General features: G+C 36.9%; 1 long non-coding RNA gene across 1 annotated transcript in view; it reads left to right on the plus strand.

The window, feature by feature from the left end:
- The first annotated feature begins 10,750 nt into the window (after positions 1–10,750).
- The window catches only part of LOC138109760 (uncharacterized), a 29,662-nt gene continuing 14,866 nt past the window's right edge, over positions 10,751–25,546 (plus strand). The window contains exons 1-4 of the long non-coding RNA XR_011150704.1: positions 10,751–11,014; positions 22,236–22,366; positions 23,891–24,006; positions 24,833–24,943. This is a non-coding gene — a long non-coding RNA (uncharacterized lncRNA). The remainder of the gene's footprint in view (positions 11,015–22,235; positions 22,367–23,890; positions 24,007–24,832; positions 24,944–25,546) is intronic.

Genomic DNA, 25,546 nt, shown 5'->3' on the forward strand with positions numbered 1-25,546 from the left:
TTTTTGGATTGCAAAAATCAGATCAATTTGGTTAACCATCAGAGTGGACAGTGCAGTGACAGAAGGCTTGAAACACAGAGCTGCCGTTCATGCCATTTACAATGATCTGTTCAGGTATTTTTCTTAGACATCAAAATTGCCAATTCTTAGTTCAAGCATGAACAAATCTTCTTTTTTAGCTCTATTTAAATAAGGTGAATGGGCTTTTACTCTGTGTGATTATGCTGTTCTTCCTGTTGTGAGGATCCACTCTGTAAATAAGTATTTTTAATTTGCATACCATATAGGCTTAATATGGGACCAATTTTTAGCCCAAAACTTAGAGAATTGAAATACCAAACGTTTGTGACTCTGAATAAAAGAATTCTTTTAAACAAGCCAAGAACTGTGAAATTTGAGAATGAGAAGCTCCTCAGCCACAGACATGAAAAGAAAATAATACACTAAAATCAATTAATTTTGCATGAGATTACAAAAGGAATCTGAACATAGGTTTAGAAAAATGTCTGGGCACTAAGGATCCAATCCACTAAACGTCCAAGAATTGTGTATACTACTCTGATAAGTAGTCCCATAACTACTAGAGAACTGATCAAGGCAGTAAATGGCAAAAACAGTTTTTGCAAGGTCAGGTCTTTTGGCAGAACTGCACAGGGTTTGCAGGTTTCCCATTTTTATGTCTTGAAACATTTTTGTTTGAGGTCTTTCTGTCAAGTTTTGCCAATTATACCTTAGACCTACATAAGATACTTTACTATGTTCGATGCTGAAACAATAACTTCTCAAATTTTCAAAATATCTTTAATTGCTAGAAAGCTGTAAAGTAGAAAAGCTAAGTTGTTATGGGGTTCTTACATATTTTTAAATTATTTCCAAAAAATTGTGGATGTTTTGCAGAGTGTCACATTTTTTTGAAAAGAAACAAACCTCAAACCTGCAGGTCATTCATTTTTATTGCCCTCTGGAACAAAACAGAAACATGCAAGCAATGGAAAATGTCAAAACCAACATTCTCATTGACTTGTTAAAAAAGTCCTGATATTTTGGTGAGAAAAGATTCAGGAAAAAAACCCACTTTTGACTGGCATGTTTACAGACCGTCATTCCACAGCCAGAAGGATATGTATTTAAACCAGATAATCCCCTTTACTAAATCTAATAACGGCACCTTGCTAGAGACACTGGCTAATCAGTCAGCAACTAAATCTAGGCCTAATTTATGAGACAAACTTCATTAAATAAATTTTATATTGTACACTGCGCAAAACCAAACTCAATAATTGGGATTAATTGCCACCTTCATCAGTTTTAGCAAGGTCAAGGATTAAGCAGGCTTGGAGAATTATCTGACCTTTCATTGCAATTCTGCTTCCACTGAAATTTTTAGCTGTCAAATTCACAATTGTAGGTTTTACAGGAGGTTGCCACAAAACAGATTTTGATGCTGTATGGTATTATCCATGCCTCATTTTACCCAGCCATGAAATAGTCAGACATTAAAAAAATAGCTGCTTTGAAAGGCAATGTGAAAATGATGTTAAAGTGCAAGTTTTTCCATGTTTTGATGGTTTTTGCTACAGATTAGGAACTAAAGCTGAAAAATCAATCACATGAAAAATAGAAAACATAAAACAAGCTTAAATTTTATGTTTATACATAGAGAAGTTCTAAATATGAATTACTGAAAATTTCATATAAAACCTTTTTCTATGGTTTATCATTTCAACTTTTCATGAAAATGCCCCTAAACAAAATATTTTCAGCCAAAAACTTGTCTGGTTTTGATTATTTTGGAGGAGGAGGTTGAGGAAGAATTAAGATTTTACAATATGGGTCTAGAAGTGCTCTTCTGCACTTGGTTATGTATATTTAAGACATATCTTCCTCCTGGCATGATTTTCCACACAATAATGGAGCAGTGTTGAGAAACCCATGCTATTGCTCTTGACTTAAATTCCCAGAATTGTCAATCTGGCAGCTGTTGCAGTAAAATATTTACTTAATTTTTAAATTACAGACAATTATACAGAACTCTTCTCCATCAAAGGATTGGTTTCATTCCCCACCCTCCCCCTGAAGTCAATAGCAAAATGTCCTTTCTCACAGTGGGAAAAAGTGCCTTGGTTACGCTTACAGAAGAGCACTGTATGCTTGAAATCATATTTTTGCTTTCGCCTAGTACTATGATATTTGAGAAAGTATGTTAGTAATGGGGATGCTATAAATAGTAGCTATGAAGTCTTTGATGGTAAGCACAGTTCCTGCAGAGCATATATGATGACTATTTATGGAATCCTAAGAAATAAACATTTGGTGATGGCTATTTGGTTTTGTAAAACTGTAAACTCCCATGACTTGAGATGACAAGAGTTTTTTCAGGTTAATTATTAATAATTTTTTCCTTTTTTTTTTTTTTTAATGAGAAAAAAACAGCATTTTTCTAAATGAATGAAGATTGTAATTGTCAATCAATGAAACACAGTATGTCTCCTGTCTCCTTTTTCTTGCTGTCATCCCTTCAGCTATATGAGAACTACATTTTTTTACAACTGTTAGCATGAAACAACACGGGATTGCTCTTATGTGTCACTGGTTGGTGCTGTGAGTTTTTTGGCCAAATCACAGACAGATGGGCAGATGAATGCGATGCAAGCATGACTGAACTTCCACTCATTTGATTTCAGATGGCAAGGTAAGCCTGTGTGTGGATGTGTACATAATGTACAATGCTTTTGTGTAGGCCCACATATGCACACGTATTGTGACTGGTGTTTGGCCAGCAATGTCAGACAAAGAAGCGAGAGAGAGAGAACCTGAGTGCTTTTTCTATATTTTATGTAGTTAGTCACAAAAGTGTTTAGTTGTAAAAAGCTAAATCCAAATGCTTTTTCTTTTGCTAAGGTAGTTACTCATATGGAAAAAAAAGGGGAAAGGAAAATAGACAAACCCAGCAACTTTTCTTTGATTCTACGGCAGGATACATGCTCTTCTTGTGATGCCCACAGTGCCGTGGAGCAGCAGTGGACCTTGCCCCTTTTTGTAGTTAACTGGTGAAAAAGACTGCATCTGCTTATTCTCAGACATTAATACAGCTAAAGGAATAAGACATCAGAGGCCTGAAAATGAGAAGGTCTTTTTAAATTTACAAAGCATTTGCTCCTGAATCCACCTCAGCCAGTTTGGGGAAAGCGCTTTTGGCACCAAGTCACCCTTCAGGGAAAGACTGATAATGATCACTAGAGACATACTACGGGCTCCTGCCTCACTCACTTCAAAGGCCTTCTCTCTTAATCAACATTAAATCATCATTTTGCCTTGGATATAGGGACAGCTGTACACAATCTATTTGTTTTAAAACAGATTAGGAATGGGTTCTCTGCCAGAGTATAAGATGCATGATAAATTTACTTTAAAGCCGTAACTAGGAAAAAACATTGCTCCCTTTGTTAGTTGGATTCCAGTACTAGCTGAGAACTTGCATTGTCCCAGGACTGGATCCTTCTTCGGTTGTTTGGCTGTCCCCAAGAGCACTCAGGAAATATGACAAGTTCAGAAAAAAATCAAGTGTTTGTTGGTCTTAGCTGTGTCTTCTGCTGAATTTCCCATGAAAAGCAATAGTCATAGGAAGTTGTATAAGATTGTCTAGATCTGCTTTCTTCTTCCTTTTTTTTTTAATTTCAGAGTTAAAAACCCTATTTCATCCACTGAAAGTCTCACAAGGTGACAACAAAGGCCTTTTCTTACCCAATTAAAAGTTGATGGCCAGATAGTTGTTAAATAATTAAGTAAAGGCCCTAAATTACAGGGGAAAGAAATCCCTTCTCTTGATCCATGCTGGAAATATATTTATATGGTTGCTAAACATCTCACTATAATCTGTTTTTCTTGCACAATACAAATGCACTGGAATGTACAAATTTTAAAAGAAAAGTCTAGCAGCTAGACATATTTCCAGAATAGGACAGTAGGTATTGGAAAGCAGTGGTTCCCAAAACAGATCTGGGAGTCAGAATGAGTACACAAAAGAATATCATTCCCAGAAGAACATTGTGATGAAATTAGCTACTCAGTTTTCGTATGTGCGGAGACAATATTGATCACAGAGGAATGAAATTAGTCCTATTTTCCACTTTAAAAAAAAGGTATTAAAAATTAAAATATAAAAATTACAAAGAACATGTCTCACAATGAGAAGTTTACAATGTTCAATCCGCGTTACTCTAAAAAAAAACCACAACAAAAAGATTGGCAGGCAAAGTGATCATATGACACTAGCTCCTACACAGAGAGAAAACAGTTTTTTTAATACTTCATATATTAGAGAAATGCAAAATGAATTTAAGAAAGTTTAAGCAAAATGAGACAAATCAAATTAAAAATGAGGTCCAGCTTCTAAGAGGGACCAGTAGGAAAATCTATCAAATGAACTGGCACCTTCTGCACTTGTTTCTTTTCTTGCTGTCCTTAAGCCAAAACCAGCCAGCTTTTGGGGGAGCTGTATCCTAGCCAAGCTTTAGCTGCTTTAATTCAAATTGCACTCCACTCAGAAGAAGCTGAGTGAAATGCAGTGCCTTTCAAAGTTAAGAGTGGTATAACTAGACAGGGTGATCTAACAGCTCATCCTGAGCTCTAGCTTCTCTCACATGTCCTTGGTGCAAGCACAAGTGGCACTGCATGGCATTTTCACACATCTACCTTAACTGTGGGCATGAATCATAGGCCTGTGCATGTGAATTTACATGCCAGTGGATGTCGCCAGTCACACAATCAGAACACATGCAAGGGATTGGGACTGTTGTGTCAACTCAGGGTGACAATAATTGCTATCTATTTATTTGGACACTTTTCTAAAGCCAAGAAAATAGATTATTAAACCCAAAAATTCATGTTTTGTATCTTTTTATGATAAATCACAATTTTGCCTTAAGCATAATTCTCTCTTTAAATAATCAAGACAAAGAATGAATGTCTGTTCTTGATACTCTTATGACCCAATTCAGAATATTCTATTCTAAAAGGTCTAACTGATTAATATTTCTTTCTTTTCATATATATAGATATATATATATATGTATGTATGAATGAATGTTCTATTTCATGATAAAGGTAATAGGAGGTGAAGAAGTTTGCCAGAAAACTGTAACCCAGTGTAGCAAGGCAGATACTACCACTGACTTCAATTTTCACATTGTGTTTATCATGTGGTGAATAGGGAGTAAATGAGAAATGTACCCTAAATTCTTTATGTAGGTGCTGTCATAAAGAATATTAGATTTACAAGAAATTACAGCCAGGCATGGGAATAAAGCAAGAAGGAAAGGCAAATAGATTCAATTTTAGTTAACAAGCAATAGAGGGAATCAGCTGAGAGAAGGGAGATGGGGATATAAATGCAGTAAAAACTGGGTAAATTTTTGACAAAAAAAAGGATTAAAGATTAAGAGGGGAAAATCCTAGTACATGGAGCAGAAGAAAACACACCATGTGTGGAAAAACTGCATCTTATCTAGAAAAGGGCTTCACTTACTAGAGCAGAGAGGGAATATTATACTGAATGAAGAGAGGCCCATTCCTGTCCTGCCAGAGAACCCATTTTTCAGTGGATGAGAATGCTCCAGATGATCTAGCTAGTGAGCAGGATGCAAGGAAGGAAAAGCCATATAAAATGAATCCTATGCATTTGAAAAACAACAGAATGCAAATCAAGGCAACATAAATTATAGAGAGGGAGTGAAAGTTACTCCAGGGGTTTTATCCCCCTGCCCCCACAGGATACAAGCTATTTCCTTTGAGTTTGCAATAGTAATTTCAAAATGCTACTCCTGGCACTGTCTGAGCCACATGTATTTTCAGCACTTGGCAAGAAGACATGTAGAAGACAGAGGTTGTTCCTTTACTTGGGAAAGGGAATTAGACTTCTTGCACTGTGACAGTAAATAATGCATTCATCCACTGATGTCACCACTGCACAGACAACGGTAAATTTGGCATTTCCTAATTTTTTGCTCCTTGACTTTACTACCTAAAAAACTTTCTTTTTTTCATTGAGTAATTGTCCACATGGAGTCCATTTTTACTGTGCGCGTGCTCATGGCTAGCTCAGGCACAGGGAGCACGTACAGTCCAAGAATGGATTACATGTGCATAACACATTTCAAAGAAGTACAGTTCCTGAGAGGTAAATAACTCCTTACTAGTGTGCAATATTGAGTAAATTAAGAGGGGATTGTCTGACCATTGCCAATGCAAATTACTGATCTTTGATAAAGTACAGTGGATAGACAGGGTTCTGAGTTCTCAGCAAATGTTCACGACTAAGTAATTCTACAAAATAATTTGAGACAATTAATACTTTAATAGGACTGAAAAGTTATGTCCCTTTGTAAAGTACATCACACTGACTGAAGATTCCAAAATTAATTTCCAACAATGTCCACCACTATACAATAGTTCTCAGCTAACTATATCCTATTTTATATAAAAATGCTAAATGGTGTTCGTAATTAACAGCAAAGACAAGGGAAAAGGCTATGGCTTTCATTTATGAAAGCAGTTATAGGACATAGGAACAGCCATTCTGGATTAGATCAAAGCCCCCGCCTGTAACAGTGACCAGTAGCAGATGTTACAGGAATAAAAGAAAGACATTGCAGCCCCTCCTTTTCTGTGCAATCAGACACTGTAAGTCTATACCACCAGGCTTTCCTGTGGAAGGGCACATATGCAAGAAGGTAGCAACTGGATGATATTTACCTGTTTATTTACAGAATTCTGTTTTCCAGAATTCTGTTTCATGCTGTGAAAGATTGCAGCCTCTTGCCAGAAGACAAAAAGAGATTATAAATATCACTGATATTTTCTGACCAAATAATATCATCTTCAGAAAAGATATGTTATGCTGAATGCCAAGATCGAACAAAAAAACCAAAGTTTAAGTCTGAATTTATTCCTATTATATCTAATGGAACTGCTGAGATTGCTGTGTTCAGTGTCAGGGTATAAAACTCACAGACCCAGCTAGAGAAATGATGCTTATTAAACAGGCAAATTACAACTTTGATTTTCAGTTTTATCTAGTATTAAAGAGAAAAGTAACACTCAATTTGAGAAGGATAAATCACTTCAATTTTGTGTATTTTTAATTACCAAGTGTCGTCATTTCTTTCTTCTGGGAAGAGACACTGGTGTTACCTACAGTTGAACATAAGAAATATGTTTCTAGTAGTTTATATATTTCTGGTCTTGCTTTGTCAGTAGCTATAATTTTGAAAAATTGGTAAACTTAAAACAATTCAGATTGATAGTTTTATTTTCAAATAGTGACCAATGGCCGTCATCATGCAGTATCACATAGCCTGGAAACTCAAATATGTACCTGACAGATACAAATAAGAAAAAGGGAGGAATCTAAATCATGGCTAGACTGTATCTGGTTTGGATCTTGTTGCTCTTTTTAAGATCTGATTAAGAAAATCTGAGCAGGCAGGTTTGCTTATAGGAAGCTATTCTGCAAATTATAATGGGGAGGTCAGAGCCTCAAACTGTCATGAAGTTGCTTAAATTCATTGTTGTATCTGGGCACCAACTTAGAGACAATGTCAGGACTTGTGTGGAAACAAAGTGAATTGATGTTCATGTCTTCCAGTTTATGTGCCTCCCTAGATGAGAAAGGGTTAAGCATGAGTTAGGGATGCATGTGAAAATATATGGGTGAGGTAGGGAAAAAAATTCTCTTCTAGCTTGAGCCACTCCATCTGTTGCCTTAATTCAGTGGCAGACCTTGATCAGACCCTGAGATCCGCTAGTCCCACACTTCATACAGCTTCTCTCTGTAAATTAAGTTGTTGGCCTGTGTTACTGAGGGTTTAGCAAGGTGAGTGATGACCTTGGTTTGAGTATGTTTGTATAGAAACATGTCACTGTAGGGTGATGTCTTTCCTCCAGGGACATAGGGCCCAATACTAACCATTTGTTAAGAAAATACCAAAGCTAAACATATCCAGTGTATGAAAGGATCCAACACCCTTGCCAAGTGTAACTTACACTCATCTTTGAAACATCAGTGTACACAGTGTTTTAAAGGTTATTTTTAGCACTTGTCTTTTAAACTGTTTCCCATCTGATGTTAACATCTTGCAACTTTCAAACTAATATGAGTTATTTTTATGTCTTTAATATACTGTAGTATGGCAATATGTTTAATAAATATTTTTAAAAGGAGATATAAAATAGTATTTATTCTCAAGAATCAAAACGCATAATTCCAGAGAAGTCCCACAATGTTTTCAAGTTCTGAGTTTCTTTACATATCTAAGATTAAAAGTAAAATGTTAATGACAATACAGTTCTTCTTTATTCCCTCTTCCCTGTAGTATTTTTTCAGAAGTGATCTATGTTCCTAAGTCCTGATGCATGCATGTTGTTATTTGGACAATCAGTTGTGGTTAGTCAATTGTCTGAGAAAGTTCTGTTAAATGACGTGAGTTCTCTTGCATTTTTTTTGAAATAACAAGGTAAGGAGTTCAGTCAGATCAGTAGTTTTCTTTAGCTTGTGAAGTTCACCAGAAAACACAAAGAGAAAAATTCAGATTAGAACCACAGTTTTCAAGCCAGGTAGTCTTAAATCTGAATTCCTAAGTGTGGTTTTAGACTTGAACTTTAAGCATCTGAGACTGAAGATGTTGGCCTTGTTAAATATTCCTATTGAGGATTGATTAATGTATAGTCAGGATGTTTTTCCATACAGCCAGCCTGTAAACGTTACCTTTCTAAAGTTCAGGCCATACTTACTTGGTATATCTTTAAATAATTTATCTTCCTTCCCTGCACTTTTAAAATATTTCAGACTATTTTAGTTTGTGAAACTGTTGTGAAACTGATGATCTGGTGCTAAAGCTTCTCCTGGGTATGACGGGTAGCTGGAGCAGGGGACAGCCTTTTATTAAACAGAAAAGGATGAAATTTTAGCCGTGTCAGAGTCAGTGGAAGCTTTGCTGCTGGCTTCCACATGGCCTGGATTTTACCCAGGTATCCACCTTTGGTCTCAAGTGATGTAAATCAAGCATGACTGCACCAAAGACTGAGGATGCAAAATGCAGGACTCATATGCGAAGGGAAATCAGAGCAAAACCAGCCAGAGGAACTATGAAAAGCTGGTCAAAGGAAAGTACCTGTATTAGAGGAGGTACATTAAATGTATTTTAACATTTTCTCCCTGCAAAATCTTCTCCAAATGTGTGTTTCAGGAAATACAGTCTACCACTATGTGAAACCAATCCTAATGGGTATATTATAAAAAGTAAATTATAAGAATGCTGTATATGTGGGATTTTATCTCTCCCACAATAGCTAAAGAAGTTACCTAAAACTGACAATGAACTATTTCTAGATGTCTTCTTTCCTCCGCAGGTAAAAAATCTTTTTGTCATATCTGAACTTCTATAAACTCCCAAGTCTTGCTCACTCCAACATAAACAGAAAACCAACGACATATTTTAGTTGTTCTTCTATTGTAACTGTGCTCTTTAATTTCATCTATTTAAAGAACTGTATTAGATAGGAATGACAACATAAAGAATGCACTCAAGTTCTTTAGCTGAAAATAACTTTTATTTACAATAGGTTTTGGATAATTTCTTTTGGAAGCTCTCATTCCATTACTTTTCACATAAATCAAAAAAGAAAAGAAATGTATTTGAGAAGAAGTGGGAACTAAAGGTCATATCATTCAAGAAAAGGCACATGTTTTATTTGGGCTAGCCCTGAAGAGCAGAATGGAAGATTGGACAGATATCTGGAGAAATGTTCTGAATGTTTTCTGGGTGAGAAAACACTTTTAATTTAATAAATTAATAAACTTTTAAATAAACAGAATAAAATGTTAAGAGCCTTTTGTTTTATACCTAGTGCAAAGAAGAAAATAACAAACCCTTTTAAGAGCAGCCAGGATATTATTCCAATGATAACTTCAAGAGATGCAAAAGCATGGTTAGAAGGCATTTAAGCAAAATGCTCTGCAGGAGTTGAGAGAAAACCACCTGTACACCCCTCCTTCTGGAACACAGCTCCATTTTGTGACAACTCTCAGACTCTAATGGAAAGAAATCAAAACCTTTAAAACCCTCTTAACAACCAAGAGGTCTCTAAATTTAAATTTTTCTATCAGGAAGGGTCTTATGAAATCCATAGTGCCGCCAGCCAAACTCCAGAGGTGTGTGCTGGAGTTGGTTATCGGTTTGATCTTAGCTTTAATTAACATGATGGGCTGTGAGCTGCAGCAGTGGATAAGGTGGGCTCTGCTCTGAGGAAGGTTTGCTTCCAAGCAGAGAAGCAGGTGGGTGGGTGGTCACCTCTGAAACTGCCTTAGCTTTGTCATCAAAACCTATAGACTTTGGGTTTCGCTCTACTGAGCTGATCAGAGGTTTCCGTCACTATCCTACCTGCTGTGAGCTGTTTCTCTTTGAGAGAAGGTTTTTTTAGCTTCTCTTCTTCAAAAAGAAGACATATACAGAAGCCTCCCATAAATTTGAAAGCTCCTCACCATTTGGTCTAGCAGAAAATGCCATAACCTGGCTAAAAATTGAAAACATCAGATGTTAGAAGATGTGCTGGATCTGCCAACACTTTTCCCATGACAAAACCTCCTATTTACCAGGGATTCTTCAAGTACTCAGTCACCATCCCTACCTGCAGAAAGAAGTTACTTCCTCACCTGAGATCACTCCAATTGTCACACAGCTGCAGCATCTTTACATGGTAGTTGGATAGCAGCTGCTCCTTCTGGCTCTCTGTTTCTTGCTCTGTTTCCTGCCATTACTTTTAGCTGCCAGGTCTGAAGAAGAATGAAATCCTACTGGGACAGTGATTAAATATAAAACAATGAAGAACTACTTGAGTTTATTTCCCCTTACCCTTATTTCTCCAAGAGCTCTGGTAGAGAACAAAGTGAATGCAGCAAATGGGATAACAGGCTCTACATTTTGAAGCATTTTGAAAAGAGATGCTAATACAAAAGGTCAGCATTACCTTGCTCATCTTTTTTCTTTCTTTGAGTTGTGTGAATTGGCATAATTCTAAGATTTTTTTTTACAATATGTTAGCTTATCTCAGTTTAACAACCAGAAGCTTCCTTTCCTTAGGGTCAGTTACTTTGTGCTCCCAGACAGAGGAGAGGTTCATGGGCTGAACAAAAGCTGTTTATAGGTGACCCTTGAAGTGAATTTACAAGCCTGTTTGAAGGCTTCAATGAGTTCTTGTCCACAAGAGCTCCTTGTGTGGCTTGTCGTCCACTTGTCAGATATGTGTATTTTTAAACTGATTGATGCAAATCTGAGAAAATGTTGCTTTCATGGGGTTTTTCTACTCTTTGTCTCGATAACATCAGTAAAGCAACATTTCTAGCATTCAGTTTATCATTATATTCGTCACTTGTGCAGTAACTTTGATGAATAATTTTTTGCTTTGGTTAATACCAGCAGCCCTAGATGCTGTATCTTTCCATAACCACAAGACATGGGAAACCAGGGGGACTAAACAAAAAAAGCAGTGGCAGAAATGATATGTAAAAGGTCTTCTTGCATTGTGCTTATTAATGCTAAATGTAGAGGAATACAAGAGAAACGAGTTACACCCTGAACACTTCAGACTTTATTCAAATATTATACCTATGTATATATTTGTATATATAGTACATATATATTTGTATATATAATTTTTATATATAATACATAGGTATAATATTTGAATAAATGTTATACCTATGTTTACTGCATCCCTTAACCTATTTTTGTTATTTATGTAAAGTATGCCTTACTCAGTTATGTCACCTTCATAGCCACCCTATAATTAATTTTTCTGGTAAAGAATAAAAAGTGTGTGACTCTGTACCACTTGCAGACAGGAAAATGATGGTCTCAAATTTTAAACCAGATTTTCTTCAAATGTATTTTTAGTCACACCTTTAAGGGAAAGTCTGCAGATGTCAAGCTGTGTTCATTTGCATGTCTGTGAATATATTTCTATTTTACTAAGAGTTTAATTTTGCTTCTCAGTATTCCAAAGAGTTAGGCAAAAATATTAATGAAAAAGATGTACTTCTATGTGAAACAAAAGGCATTTTAAACAGAAACCAGGCTGAGCTTTCAAAATCCAGATTTGGACTCAATTTTTTCAAAAGTTGATAATTTATTTTCCATTATCCTCTTTTAGGGATTAAATTAATGTGTGAAATTTTGACACAATTGACACCTGAGCTTGTCACACCATTTTCCCTGACTGGGGTATTTTTATTTGTGTTCTGATGAACTTGTTCTAAAAGAAATTATGTTTCCTGGCAGGCTGTCTGAGTTTTTTCCACAGTGCATTTATTTTTTTGGAGACAATTTGTTGTGTCTGTTAAGACTCATTTAAGAAAACCTTCCAGCAGTGGAGTACCTAAAGAGCAGTTACTTTTCTGTTCTTTTCCTTTAGAATTGAATTCAAGGTGAATTTTAGTTTTATCACCCTTTCCCTCCCCTGTCTGGCAATCCCCTGGAGAAATGCTGGCATCCAGGAACGTTAACATAGTAAGGTAACCCCAAGATCCCACTACTGCACAGTGAAGGGAGACACAGCAGAGGGGAATGAGTGAGAGCTGGGGAAGAAAGTGGTTTGGAGGGACAGAAACCAAATCAGCCTCCTCTCAATTTCTTTTTCTGTCTTGAGGCACTACATATACAGACACCCCCCCTTCTCCTTGAAACAGGGAGGAAAAAAATGTAGGCTAAATCAAGAGAGCTGGTGGCCATCACCAAACCCAAAGCAGCACTTGGTCCTGGCCTTGCAGCCCTGGCACTTTGGGGTATCAGTTCCACTGTTCAGCAGCTGAACCACCATGGTAATGGCAAGGAGGTGTTCATTGCAGTAGGTTTTGTTGTCCATACAGAAGCAAATCCTGAAAATTGTATACAAGGGCAACATGAAAAAGATGCTAAAATTGAAAAATCTAGGCTTTGAAAATGGAAACACCAAACTTATGTGCTCATATTTTTCTACAGTCTGAACTCCACACTCTTAATTGTGTTATAATGGGTCTCAGCATTAACAGGTGACTTTTAGTTTTGCTAACTCACAAGTTTTGAAAATTACTACTGTGAAATTTTTAGCATAGTGGTGAGGTCCATGCATACAAACAAGGAACTTTCCAGCACAGAAACACTTGTGCTAAATTTGAAGCAATGGTCTCTTCTTTTATGGTACTTTTTAAAATGTAACTTCAAAACTAATATGAAGACTAGTTTTCTTCTTAATTCCCCGGTAAGGGTCACCAAGATTTTGGACCTTGAGAAAAAAAATTAATACAATTAGAAGCTAATCCAATAGTAGTCTAAGTCTGTTAATGCTTTCCAAATTCAGAAAAGTAATAATTTCAGCCATCTGACTTCTATGGCGATGGCAGAGAGAAAAATTTATTAAGCACAACTGAAATTGTCACAAACTTTTTAATAATGCTGAAATTATACTTGAAAATATTTTTTCTACAGCATGACATGTTAAATAATGACCTTGGGAGAAAATATGAAGATAAGTAAAAGAAATTAACATAATACAGTGATAAATAACTTGTTTCCTATTAATTTTACAGAAAATTGTACTGAAATTGTAGGTGGTTTAAGCACCAATATGAAATTTTGCTTGCTTCCTTTCGATTTAACACTTTCTTAGTTGAAATTAATAGCTGTCAAATAGCATAAAAAGTGAGGAGGAGTAGTTTATTTGAGGGGTTTCTATTGCCACCTAGTGGCTCCCAAGCCCTTCTCCTGCCCTGTGCACTACCTTGCACTAGCTCCTGTCCCCGAAAGCTTCTCAGTTGACAGGAGCAAATGTTTTTGTTAACTGATGAGTGAGAAGAGATGCAATTTTTTAAAATTTCTAGACATAACAAAAAGAAAATAATGAATTTAAATTTTCTCAATATGTGGACTAAAAAAAAAAAATTCTTTGAATAACTAAGATATTCCCCCAGCTGACATAAATCAAGAGCCATACAGTAACTTAGTAATGAGCACTACTCTGAAAAAGAGAGGTTTATACAAATGTGCTTTTTACTGTTGCTGTTGTTTGAAACAGGTGATATGGATTTGATGTGATTCTGTCTTGCCTGAGTTTTAATCTCCTGAAGGTCTCGCTGATTGCTGTTGAATTGCTACATTTTTATCTCTGGAGAAAAACCTACTCATACTCTTATTAAAAGAAATAGAAGTTCATGTTGGTATGTTGAGATAAACTGTGAGAAATATAGAGTCTTCAGTTTTCTTTACTTTTTCTTGATAATGGTAAATATAAAAGATTTTCTGGGCTTTCACCCTTGCACAGTGACATCTGAGAGTTAAAATAGAAATGAGTAAGAGTCTCAATACCTCATACTTATGCCACTATAAAGTCTGAGGTTTCCCTGTAGCCAGTGGAGGTACTCATGTCTATGGAGGTAAGACTTGCTGTAAATTAAATCAGGTTGAAACCCACAAACCTGAAGGAAGTCCAGAAGCTTTTCATTGTACCTGGTCTCATGTGGATAGTACAGTACTGTAATGTAGATTATAATACATAACACCTGTATGTAAGAGCTCCTTGTATCAGAGTTTCACTTCTCCATGAAAGAGTTTTTCAAAATATGCTTCCTCTTGTGGTAAAACCTTTCCTCCATAAAAGTTGCAATTTTTTCTTTTTTTTTTTTTTAATTTCAGTATAGGCTAAAAAATGTGATTTTATTTCTTGAAAGTTCTATTTTAGTGACAAGTAAAAATTGCAGGGATTAATTTTTGCCTTCACTGCTTCAACAGAAGTAGTGTGTTCTGAGTGATAACCACTCCTCCTTTTAAAATAAACCACACACTTTTGTCTTGGCAGACACTCAGCTCTAGAAGACTTATCTGCTTGTAAAGTTTTCCTTTGCATACGTGGTCACTCAGTTTAAACACATTTTAAAAGTATGGAGCAAACTACAGAATGGAAAAAAGTGTGAAGGCTTTGATATATATTCTATCTTTACTGTGTGAATATGCAGCTAACTTGCCCTTTCTGGTGAATGATTCATTCCCCTGGACTTGGTATGTTTTTCAGTCCCGAGAATTGCCCATCTGAAACTATGATTTCCTAAAAATGGAGGCTTTTCTGAAAATTTTTAATGCACAAACTGGCTGGGAAAAGGGCTGCTGGGAGCCTGACATGGAACTCGGAGACATGCTTTAATTTTCACATTCAGACACAGCCTTCCTCTGTAACCTTGACCAGTTCACTTCGGCTCAGATTTTCAGCACTTTTAAAACACTTTGAGAGGTACTTTTAAAATACTCTTCTTCCTCAGTTGCCCACCTATAAAATAGCATGCTCCACGGTAGCACTTGTATTCCCTGTCGTGTGCTTGTTTATGGAGGGAATTTAGGAAGAGCAAAGCACTTACCTGGCTTTTGTCTCTGCAAATCCCTCTGAAAGACTGAAACTTCTTGGAGGTTCAGCCTGTCCTCTCACAAGAGGATCTACCTCAGCTAAGACAAGGAGGCCCCGCACTGGGTTTAGACTTTCAGTCGCTGCCACGTTTCAAGCAGTAAAATAGAACAGGAAACCAATGTGAGTGGTCATTCTTCAAACTGAGTGTGGCTTATTCACACTGAAACTTCTAATTGCAGAATGAGCAATTGCAATGATTCTACCCTAAAAAATGAACACAGCTGATGGAAGAGACAGTACACTGCAGTGAGTGTGTCAGGGCTGTCTGCCAATCCTGCACCCATGCTTGCTTGGCAGCTGCAGGACAGTAGCTAAGCTGATGTCCCTAGGAACAGTAGTATCTCCAGCAATTCCTGAGGGAAAGTAGATCCAGTAAGAATCATCAGGGGGTTCCAATTCCAGTTTTCTTACTTAAATGCAATTGATCTCTTTACCTAGATATATATGTATATACACAAACATTTGAATCAGGAAAAGGTAGTCAAAATTCCCAGTTCAGAGGGAAAATTTTCAGTGTTCTGCATTATTCAAGTGTTTCAAAGTTCATCACTCCTATAGGATATAGTAAGAAGATCAATTTAATATTAGATTTTTGCATATTGCATATATATATTTTTTAATTCTCTCTAGAGACATTTTTTTCTGCTGAATGTCCTGGATATGCTAATGCAATAACTATCTTTGAAGCACACTTTAAGTGGTTTGTTTATATCATATTTCAGCCATTTTTCTGAGTAAATTTAAACTCTGGGATTTTTCTTTTGGTTGGTTGGTTTTGGTTTTTTTTTCTTGCTTTGTTTTAGTTTCTTGGATTTTTTTAAGGGGCAAACACATCTTCCAAATGCAATGGTGTTTTTTCTTGATTAACACAAGAAAAAGACTTTATCAAGTTGTATGTTTAAATTCATCTGTTGTGTTTCAATATGGTGAAAAGTAAAAATACCTTAATTTTAGGAGTGGTAGTAGCCAACTGAAAAATTTTCCTGGTTAAAGACGGGAATCAATGGATATGTGAAGTTATTGTTACAGCTCAGTCATGTGCTGTTTTCCCCAAGTGCTCTGTGCTGCCGGATTAAACTGTGGTTTACAGGGTTAGGCACTTGTGCCAGGTAACTGCTATTCTGTTCCCACAGAGCAGTCACACTCCAGACAAATGTAAACTTTCCATGTGCAAGCATTGGAATGGCTCTGTTTAAGCAACAGAAGCCTAAGAAAAATTTCTGTAAGGACATAACATAGAAAAGCTCGACAGCTCACTGATGGGGTGAGAAGGTCACAGGGAAATGCTGGTCACTTGGATGCCTGAGATTGTAAATATCTTTCTGAAAAGTTATGATGTTCTGTGTGCCTGCAGCGAGTGAGCAAAAAAGAGAACGAGGCATGTGGGAAAAGTTGGAAAAGTCTGATACAGAGAAGTAAGTGCTTCTAGTTGCTCTCCAACAGGCTCAGTGATTGATGATGGGTTTTTCTGCGTCTCTGGGCTGCAATGGGTGCAGATGGTCAGCACTGCAGCCCTCTGCAGTGAACTCAGGCAAGTTCAGGAGTTGTGCCTCTCTGCACAGCAGTATGACTGGGTTCTCTGCAGGTCCTCAGCAGACACCCCCTGGTACTGTAACCATACCATGTTGTGTTCTGCAAATATTTTCTTAATGGCTTAGGATATTCTGGAAAATAGGAAAGACTATTTTACTTAACACAAATAGGCATGGTGATGGAATTTTGCTCTTCTGCTATCATTTGGGAAATTAAAATTAACACTATAGCAGTTTCTAAGATGCCTGTGCTATCAATTGGCAGTGTGCAGTTTATCTTTTTGGTAGCTCTGGAGAACACAGTGTTTTTGTAGCTCATGGGGTTCTGCCTGGGATAGTCCCTGCTCAAAAAATGTATCAAGAGGAAGATGAAGGTCTGCTGCCTCACCATTGTGAGATCTGCTCATTGTCCTCACCATGACCAAGAGAATGAACAAATAAATGTTATCAGGCTTCAGGCCTCCACCACATCTTCTCTCAATACTGATGTAGGACATGAAGTCACCCATCCAGCAAAGTGCATCATCTGAGCAGGCACACGAGTAACCCCTTTCCTCCTTAGTGAGGCAAAGCATGTGTTTAAATCCTATTAAAGCCTGTTGAACTTAAACACATACTTAAAGTTTGGTGGAGTTGAAAGGCAGAGGTGGAAAATGAAATTGAAGAAATGCGACTCTGCCTGCTGGTTTAACAAAGGACTGACTGTACGCTTGCTGTGTGTGGATTCTAGCTGAGGTGTTTTACTTACACAAATATCCTAATACAGACAGCTAATATCTACTGCAGAGGAGTGCCATGCTTTGCAAGTAGATTAGGATTTAGTTAGATCCTAATTGCCTTCATTACTCAGATGATTTGCCAAAGTTACATGCTAGGCATAAGAATGTGTTTTTCCTTCCCCAAATTTTGGGCCCAGTACAAGTATTTAGCAGAGAGAGAAATTTCAGTCTATTCTAATGATAGCTTGCATTTGGAATGTATATTTTCTGGAAACTCATCTCCAGGTAAATAAACTTTGCTAAAAAAAGCTCTCAAGAACCAAGCTTTAGAAAGAAAGTGAAGTGAAATCCCACACTCAGTGAAGAGATGTGTTACGGATTATTTTTTTTTAATAAATTTTCTTAGGTTAAAAAAAAACCCACACCAAAAACCCCCCAAACCAACACCATCCCTGATTTTTCACTGGTTGATGATTCTGAAACCCGCTCTGGGAACAGCAAGTCAAGCTGCTGAGGTGGGGGAAAAAAGCACCATTGCTATCAGGCCCCCTGGGTTCTGTACTGCTTTGCTCTCTGATGACACACAGCTCATTTCCTGACCTCTGGAGAGATGACAGGGGAAAAACAAGAAAGAAAGAAAGAAAGAAAGCAACCCTTAATGCTAAGGAACGAATATGGAGTTCAACTTGAAATATAGGGAAGAGGGTTTTTCAAAAGTTGTAGCTGTATTTAGCATCAGAGTTCATGAGATCCACATGTCCCATCTTCTTTTCCTACAAATCCCAGAGGGGAAAAAAACCCATTTATTCTGATAGCCTGGAAGGAAAAAAATGTCTGTTCATCAATTTCCCCTTTTTTAAAGAGATAACCACTGACTCTACCCGTATGTTATCTTTATCCTGAGGCAGCAAATTTATCATAATTTATTCTGGTATATTCTAAATTTACCATGTTGATTACCACTGTATAAACAACGTCTGGCATTTGCCTCAGCCAAAGAATTGAGGCTGGCGCTGATTTGGAGTAGAGATCTGTGGAAGAGCTTCAATTTACTGAAGTGGCTGTAATATCAGTACAAACACCAGAGATAGATAGCTAAGGATATGGTGGTTTTAAAAGGAAAAAAATAAGGATTCTTCTCCTGTGTGATGCTAATGAGCCACTTACTGAAATGTATCTGTTTGGAGAGGGAAGTCTAAATGACACAAGGTTAGAAGCCACTAGAAAGTGGTCTGCAGGAACAGCTGACTGACCTCCATCATGGAGAAGCTGCTCTTAATTCTTCTTAGGTATCAGTGGTTAAGGTTTAAGAAAATCTTTATATAATTACGGCACACAAATACGAGTAACATGAAAGGATTCTCATAAGGTTGGGCTGAAACCAGTCCTAATCTTTGGGGACTAAAAAAAGAATTTAAAGGAGGACCAAAAAAAAGGGGAGAGACTGTCTTAACTAGAGATAAGTTTCTATTTACAGTAAAAAAAAGAATTATTTGATCAATTGGCCAAACTGCATATTTACTAAAAAATAGCTGAGACCCCCATGAAAGCAGATAGATGGGGCAAATTTTATGTCTGCTTCCTCATAGAATTACAATGTGTTTCCTTCACAACTCTTCAATCATAATTCTAATTTCCATAGTAAATTATGATATTAAAATCAATTTATGTACCAAACTTTTAAATAACATGATCAGTTCTTTCATAAAATAGCATATTCAGGATTTAATTTGTTTTTACATCCTTGAAATCATGTTTGTCTGTTGTCCTGTGCATCATACTTATTCTAGAGCACCACTTCAGCATTAAGATCTTGGGTGAACTGTGCCTGACTTTAATGAGGTTGAAAGAGCCTTATTGATCTCCCTGGCCAACTCTTCCTCATGGTTGTCTTTTCTTCATGTGAGAAATATTTGGTTCAATGATATATCTTCTTTTTACAAAAAAACCCCAAAAACCCCAAAAAAACACTCCCCCCACCCGAAAAAGAACTCAAATCAAAAAAAAAAAAAAAACAAAAAAAAACACCCAAAACCAACCAACAAAAAAACAACCAAAAACCCTACATGAACTTGTCATTTTGGAGTTCTATCTTGTGTGCTGGCTGATTAAAATGAAAAATTAGCTCCTGTTATGTGTGGAGTGTGCACTGTCATGATCTGTGTAAACACGAGAGCTTTCAGGCAAGAGTGTGTGTACAAGCTTAGCAAATGCTTCTTTGGAAGCAGCTTGGAAAGTCTGTCTAACATTCTGTGGTTTTGTTTGCAATTTTTTATCTTTGCTTAATATTGTTAAGGAAATTCAGACTTAAACGATGTTTCTGATTTTCTGAGTTAAGCTAGAAAGATAATTTCAAATTGTTTTCCTCCAACTTTGCACTGTCTACTGTTTCTGCTGTACTCTGCTCTTCTTCCCTTACAGAATTTGCATAAATTTAGTATCAAGATAGGATTCCTTGCTAAAGAACAGCAAAGAAAATGGCTGAGGTTATTTACAGCAACATTAATAAATGTACTTTCCTCTGTTTTCAAAGACACAGGCATCTCAAGGGGAATGTGGATGATAAATGTAGCTTCTACACAAGGATATGGCATCAGAAAATTCCATTTCCCCTTAGACCACAATTGCCCTGAGCTCACGTGTCACTTCAATTGCTTCCTAAATTCATGACATTGGTTGCTTTGTGGATGAAACTGGATTGAACAAAATCTTGCAGGACTAAACATTAGGATGCATTTTTCATGTCTCAGCACTCAGTTGTGTCATTTCAGCCTTCATTCAGCATCTTTGATTCATGCTACCCACAGAGAAGCAAACAGGTGTATCTTCTAAATGAGAACAATGGGAAAATATGAGGATCATATATAAATAAAATAAAATTCATAACAATTTTGAAGTCTCTTTTGTGCCAGTTACCATATGAGTAGCAAACTCAAAGGTTTGGCACAGGTAAGTGCACAAGCATACACATCACCAGACCAGCAATATTTCATGGTTGTAGGTATGCACTCTGTTCCAACATTTTGCTTTGTTGGGATGTATAAAGTATGGTGTCTTTCCACATTAAATCCAAAGAAAGTTACTATTTTTGGTCTTTGCTCTTTACAGGATTGTATTCTGATATGGAGTGTTGTGCATGACACAGCAGTAGTATGAAATCTGATTTTTAGGGTTTTTTTTCAGTACCTGTCAACCAGGAAATGAGATTATTATAAGAGAAGCTAAAATTTTATTTTCTTCTTTTTTCTTTTTTTTTCTTCTTCTTTTTTTTTTAATCTGAATTATTTGAAGGTGTGCTAAAGGAAAGCCACAAAACCCTAAAATTGCAGGCCAATTCAGCCTCCCACCTCTAGGCCTATGTAAGGTAGGAAAGAAAACAAGAATTTTAGGACTCTACATCAGTACTGGGTGACTCCTTGGCCCCCTCTAACACAGATTTAAATATCTCCATTTGCAGTAGGAGAGAAGCCATTTGGGACAGCCAAAGGTAGCTATGGGAGATGGTTATTAATCAGTCTGTGTAACTTTCTAGGGCAGTTTTACCAAAGTCTGTGCAGGAATGGAATGCCTGTGATTTTTAGTCTGTGTGTTTGAAGCATGAATAAAAATGAGGGTGCATCTCTGCAAAGATAGTTACTTTATCCAGTCAAATAAAAATTACATTATTTTTGCTTTAAAGCAACAATACTCTGCATCCAGCAGGTACTGCAATGTCTGATACACCACAATATACTGTGATTCTTTTGCCCTTCTTTATTCCTGAATCTTTAACTTGGTTTTCTGTAAAGTCAGCAGGTGCTGTGAAGACTCCTTCTGTCAGTCCTTTCCTGTGTTCTGCTCTGAGTGGTTTCTCTACACTTGTAATCCTAAGTACATGTTTATAGGAATTGATTTTAATGGAGCAGTTTGAAATGTTAAATTTCTCTTAATGCCATCCCAATCTCCTGAGACTTGAAGACAGAGACATTTGTTCCTACTTGACACCTTTTGAATAATACTCTCCCTAAATACTGTGTTAACCAAGGAAAAATACAATACTACCTTCTAAATGGCTTGGAGGGCTTTTTGGCTGGAAGACAGAGATTGAGTCTTTGCTAATTTGTTCTTAAAAGCCCAGTATTGTGAAATACAGTATTTTATTGAGAGTACAGAACAAACACATTTTATGAGGAAAAGAAAGCTGTGCTAATCCATTCTGTGGTACAGGAGTTTCTTCTGTGGTTTTAGCTAAGCCATGTTATTTATAGATCAATTTGGAAAGCAGTTTGAGATAATTCAGAACATTATGGTTTAAAAAGAATGGGTAAAAAAATTGCATATATTTACGTTCCATTTAATGTACTGTCAGGTTCCTAGTAATGCCATTAAGAAAAAGCCAAAGTTCTTTCACAAAATATAATATGGCCTAAAAATAAATATAACATTGTCTTGTAGTTTAGTAATTATTATAAAAAAGTGCTAGGTTTCTACAAAAAGAATGCACTTTTTCTCTTCACAGACTGCAAGCTGGGAGGCAGGTTGACAAACAGAGAAGAGGAGTGCAGTATCAAATTTAAGACATAAAATAGAAATAGTCTCACTGCTTTGGACAAGGCTGCATAATAACTCGTTCAGGGACACAGAGACGAGGTAGGAGCCTTTGCCTGCCTCAGGCACACGTGGTGCTGGGTGAGATGCAAGTGGTGATCATCGCTGCAGGGCAGAGCACGGCTATTGGCAGTGCTGCTCACGCTCCTCTGTGTGCATTGCTCTGGGAGTCTGGCTGAGTTCCTCTGGCCCAACTTTTAATGCAGACTCACCTTTGAGAGATGGCACTGCCCTCTCCCAGGAGTGCACTGGCCAGACTCTCAGCTGTGTGACAGTGGCTCAGGAAAGAGACTAATCTTTCTGTGGACTGATTGCGGGTTTATTTTGGTATTGTGTTGGCATTATTTTTCCTAGGGAGGATGGGAAGGGTTAGGAGCTGAGTAGAGAAGCTCTCTGAGAATAGCTGAAGCCATAGCTCAATGCAAAGTATTGAGGAATGTCTGCCAGAATATATGCTGAATGAAATACACTGCAGAACATGATATTACACGAAGAACTCCTAAACACATTGTTTAGCTTGGAAGCAGAATAGATGTTCGAAGAATGGTTTGCTCTCTTCATACAGTGTACAAGCCACCATGCTCTGAGGCACTGATGTGAAAATGGTGGAAGCAGTAATACCAGCATTTTGGGGAAGAAATTGTTACCAGAGTCAAGGAACATCATCTCTGTTTGTAGCTAGAATTATGAGACCAAGAGCTGAGAGAAATGTCACAGCTGTCTCCTAGGAGACTGCTTTACAACATTCCAAAAAGGCATGGAGTTGATTTAGGCAACCAAACACTAATCTGGGTACTTCTAGTATGAATGGAACAGGGAGAAACCTGAAGATGCCATAAATAGAATTGGCAGTCAAACAGCCAACATTTCCTGTGAAAATTGCTCTTTATGTGAATGTTGGTTTCCCCACACCTGTTTTGCATTGCTGACATTTTTTTGGAAGTTTTTCTTTAAATTTGGTTGCTGAAGTTTAATCAGCTGAACTTCTCAACTGACTCAGCAGGGTGGACACAGGTTTTTGAAAGTAAGAGTTTGGTTTCCCAGAATAATATAACCGTGTCTGTTTAGTTTTGTCCATATATCGCAAGCTGTTTCCACTATGATGAGTCTAAACATAAAAAAAAAAGAGAAAACATTATCTAAGTCTGTTTATATTTTCAGCATTTAATTTAAACAAGGTATTATGATGTCCTTGAATCTAAAAGAAACTTTGGTTGCTTTGACACTGCAAAATGAGATGCTGTAAACTAACTGGATTTTTTCCAGCTCTACCTTATGTGCCTGGGTTGGCCTAGAACCAGATTTTAATGTTACTATTGGGACTACATTTTCAAAGCAATAAACAATTAAACAGTAGCAATGTGGTGGTGAGTAAGTTTCTTTACTGTTAAACTTCAGTTGGCTCAGGTTTCTGTTTCCAGTGATTTTACAAGCAAACACTAAATTCGTTCTTTATTTTTTCCTTGGATGACTTACAACCAAAACAGAGCAGGAAAAGTTTAGTATCATAATTTTATAAAATAAAGTCAATTTTATTAATGACTTAATTCTGTGATTCTTTTTCAGTTACACAGAACCAGCCTTTTTCAATCAATGGTCTCTATACTACTATTTTTTGTCATATTTTCTGTTGATGGAAATATAGGACCAAGACTACATACTATACAAGATCTCACTGAACTGTAAGTTTTATTAGTTTGATTGCTATGGACTGCAATAGTCATGGAGCAAATAATATAATAGTGAATGAGAAGAAAGCTTTGAGGGAATCTTTTTATGGACTATTCAGCACTGACTTTCACATTCTTGTAGATGTGGAATAGGAAAAAGTATATGGAAACCTGTCCCCATCCTATAATTTTGTGCATTCTTCGAGACTTAACATTCAAGTGTGTTACACACATTCAACTCAGATTTCCTCTGTCCTGAAACTCAAATGGAAAGCTCTATGCTTTCCAACATATTAAAATGTCAATAGGAGTGCTCTGTGTAGGTGCTCCATGGTGTCTGTGGTGTGCTAAATTTAATGATAACTAAATATCCAATCAGAATAATGGATGGACTTGTTAGTGGAGAGAACTCACCCTTTAGTTAAAATTCCCAAAGGACAAACATAAGAGCAAAAAGGCAGAAAAGCAAAAGAGCCAGAAAACCAAATTCCATTGGGAGGAAAATCCAAACTCAAAAGTCTTATCCTATACTTTGGATGCACTGTTTAGTACCAGTGGATATGTTAGATAATAATGGTGAGAATGCTGGAAATCCTGAGAAGCAGTGACTTTTGTCTGGTTGCTAATTTCTTTGATCTCCATTGGTTTCAGCAGTTTGGGCCTCCAGAAACACGTGGTGTGTCAGCGGTGCTCCCAAAGCTGTGGTGCACTGATTGCTGCCCTGAGCTTCAGGATGGGCTGAGACTCTGCCTCTACCTCACTAGAGGTAGTTGCTCTGAGGTGTCCTTCCCTAGTTGCAGTGCTTGTGTGACCCAAGGTATTTTATTTCCTGCTCTAGCCCTTTCTTATGCTTGATCCAATGCCACGAAGTTGGAGCAAACTTCATTCTTGCACAGATGAAATAAAGCAATGCACGTCCTTGTAAGCTGAGATCAAGACTGTCCCACAGGTAAAAATGGTGTAAGATAATCCAGGAAGCCCTTTTCCTCTCCACTTCTAAGCAGGCATTTTCTTGGTGCTGCTTTCCCAGACATTTTTTCAAAGCATTCAACTTTAGTGTCACATTTTAAATCCTTGTGCAGTTGATGTTCTTTCCACTGACTTAAAAGAGCTTTGGATCAGGCCCTAAGTAAATAATGAGAATTTCTTCTACCTTAATTTATGTTTAATTTCCAAACTAAGCAGTTATGTCTTTCATCTTTATTCTTAATATTTTTTCATGACTCTGCTTGTTATTTTAAGGAAGCAGTAATATATACAGCATCTATATACACAGACTGCAATATGTGTATACTGCCTGAAGTACAGTGGATTGTCTTGATGAAGGGATGAATATATAACTGTAAGAAGCCCTTTAGAGTTCATCCAGAATACATAGTTGCTTATTACATTGTAGCCTGGATTTAGTCAAAGGTGTATTTAATAGTAATTTAAGATTTTTCTTTTTTACCAGAGTAAATCATGATAAATGTTTTAGAAAATATGCATATTCCAGGAGGAAAAAACGCACTCTGTTAGTATCCAGTTTGCTGCTTAAGACTGCAAAAATCAG

This window comes from Aphelocoma coerulescens, chromosome 4 (genome assembly GCF_041296385.1).
Source record: "Aphelocoma coerulescens isolate FSJ_1873_10779 chromosome 4, UR_Acoe_1.0, whole genome shotgun sequence".
Lineage (NCBI taxonomy): Eukaryota > Metazoa > Chordata > Aves > Passeriformes > Corvidae > Aphelocoma > Aphelocoma coerulescens.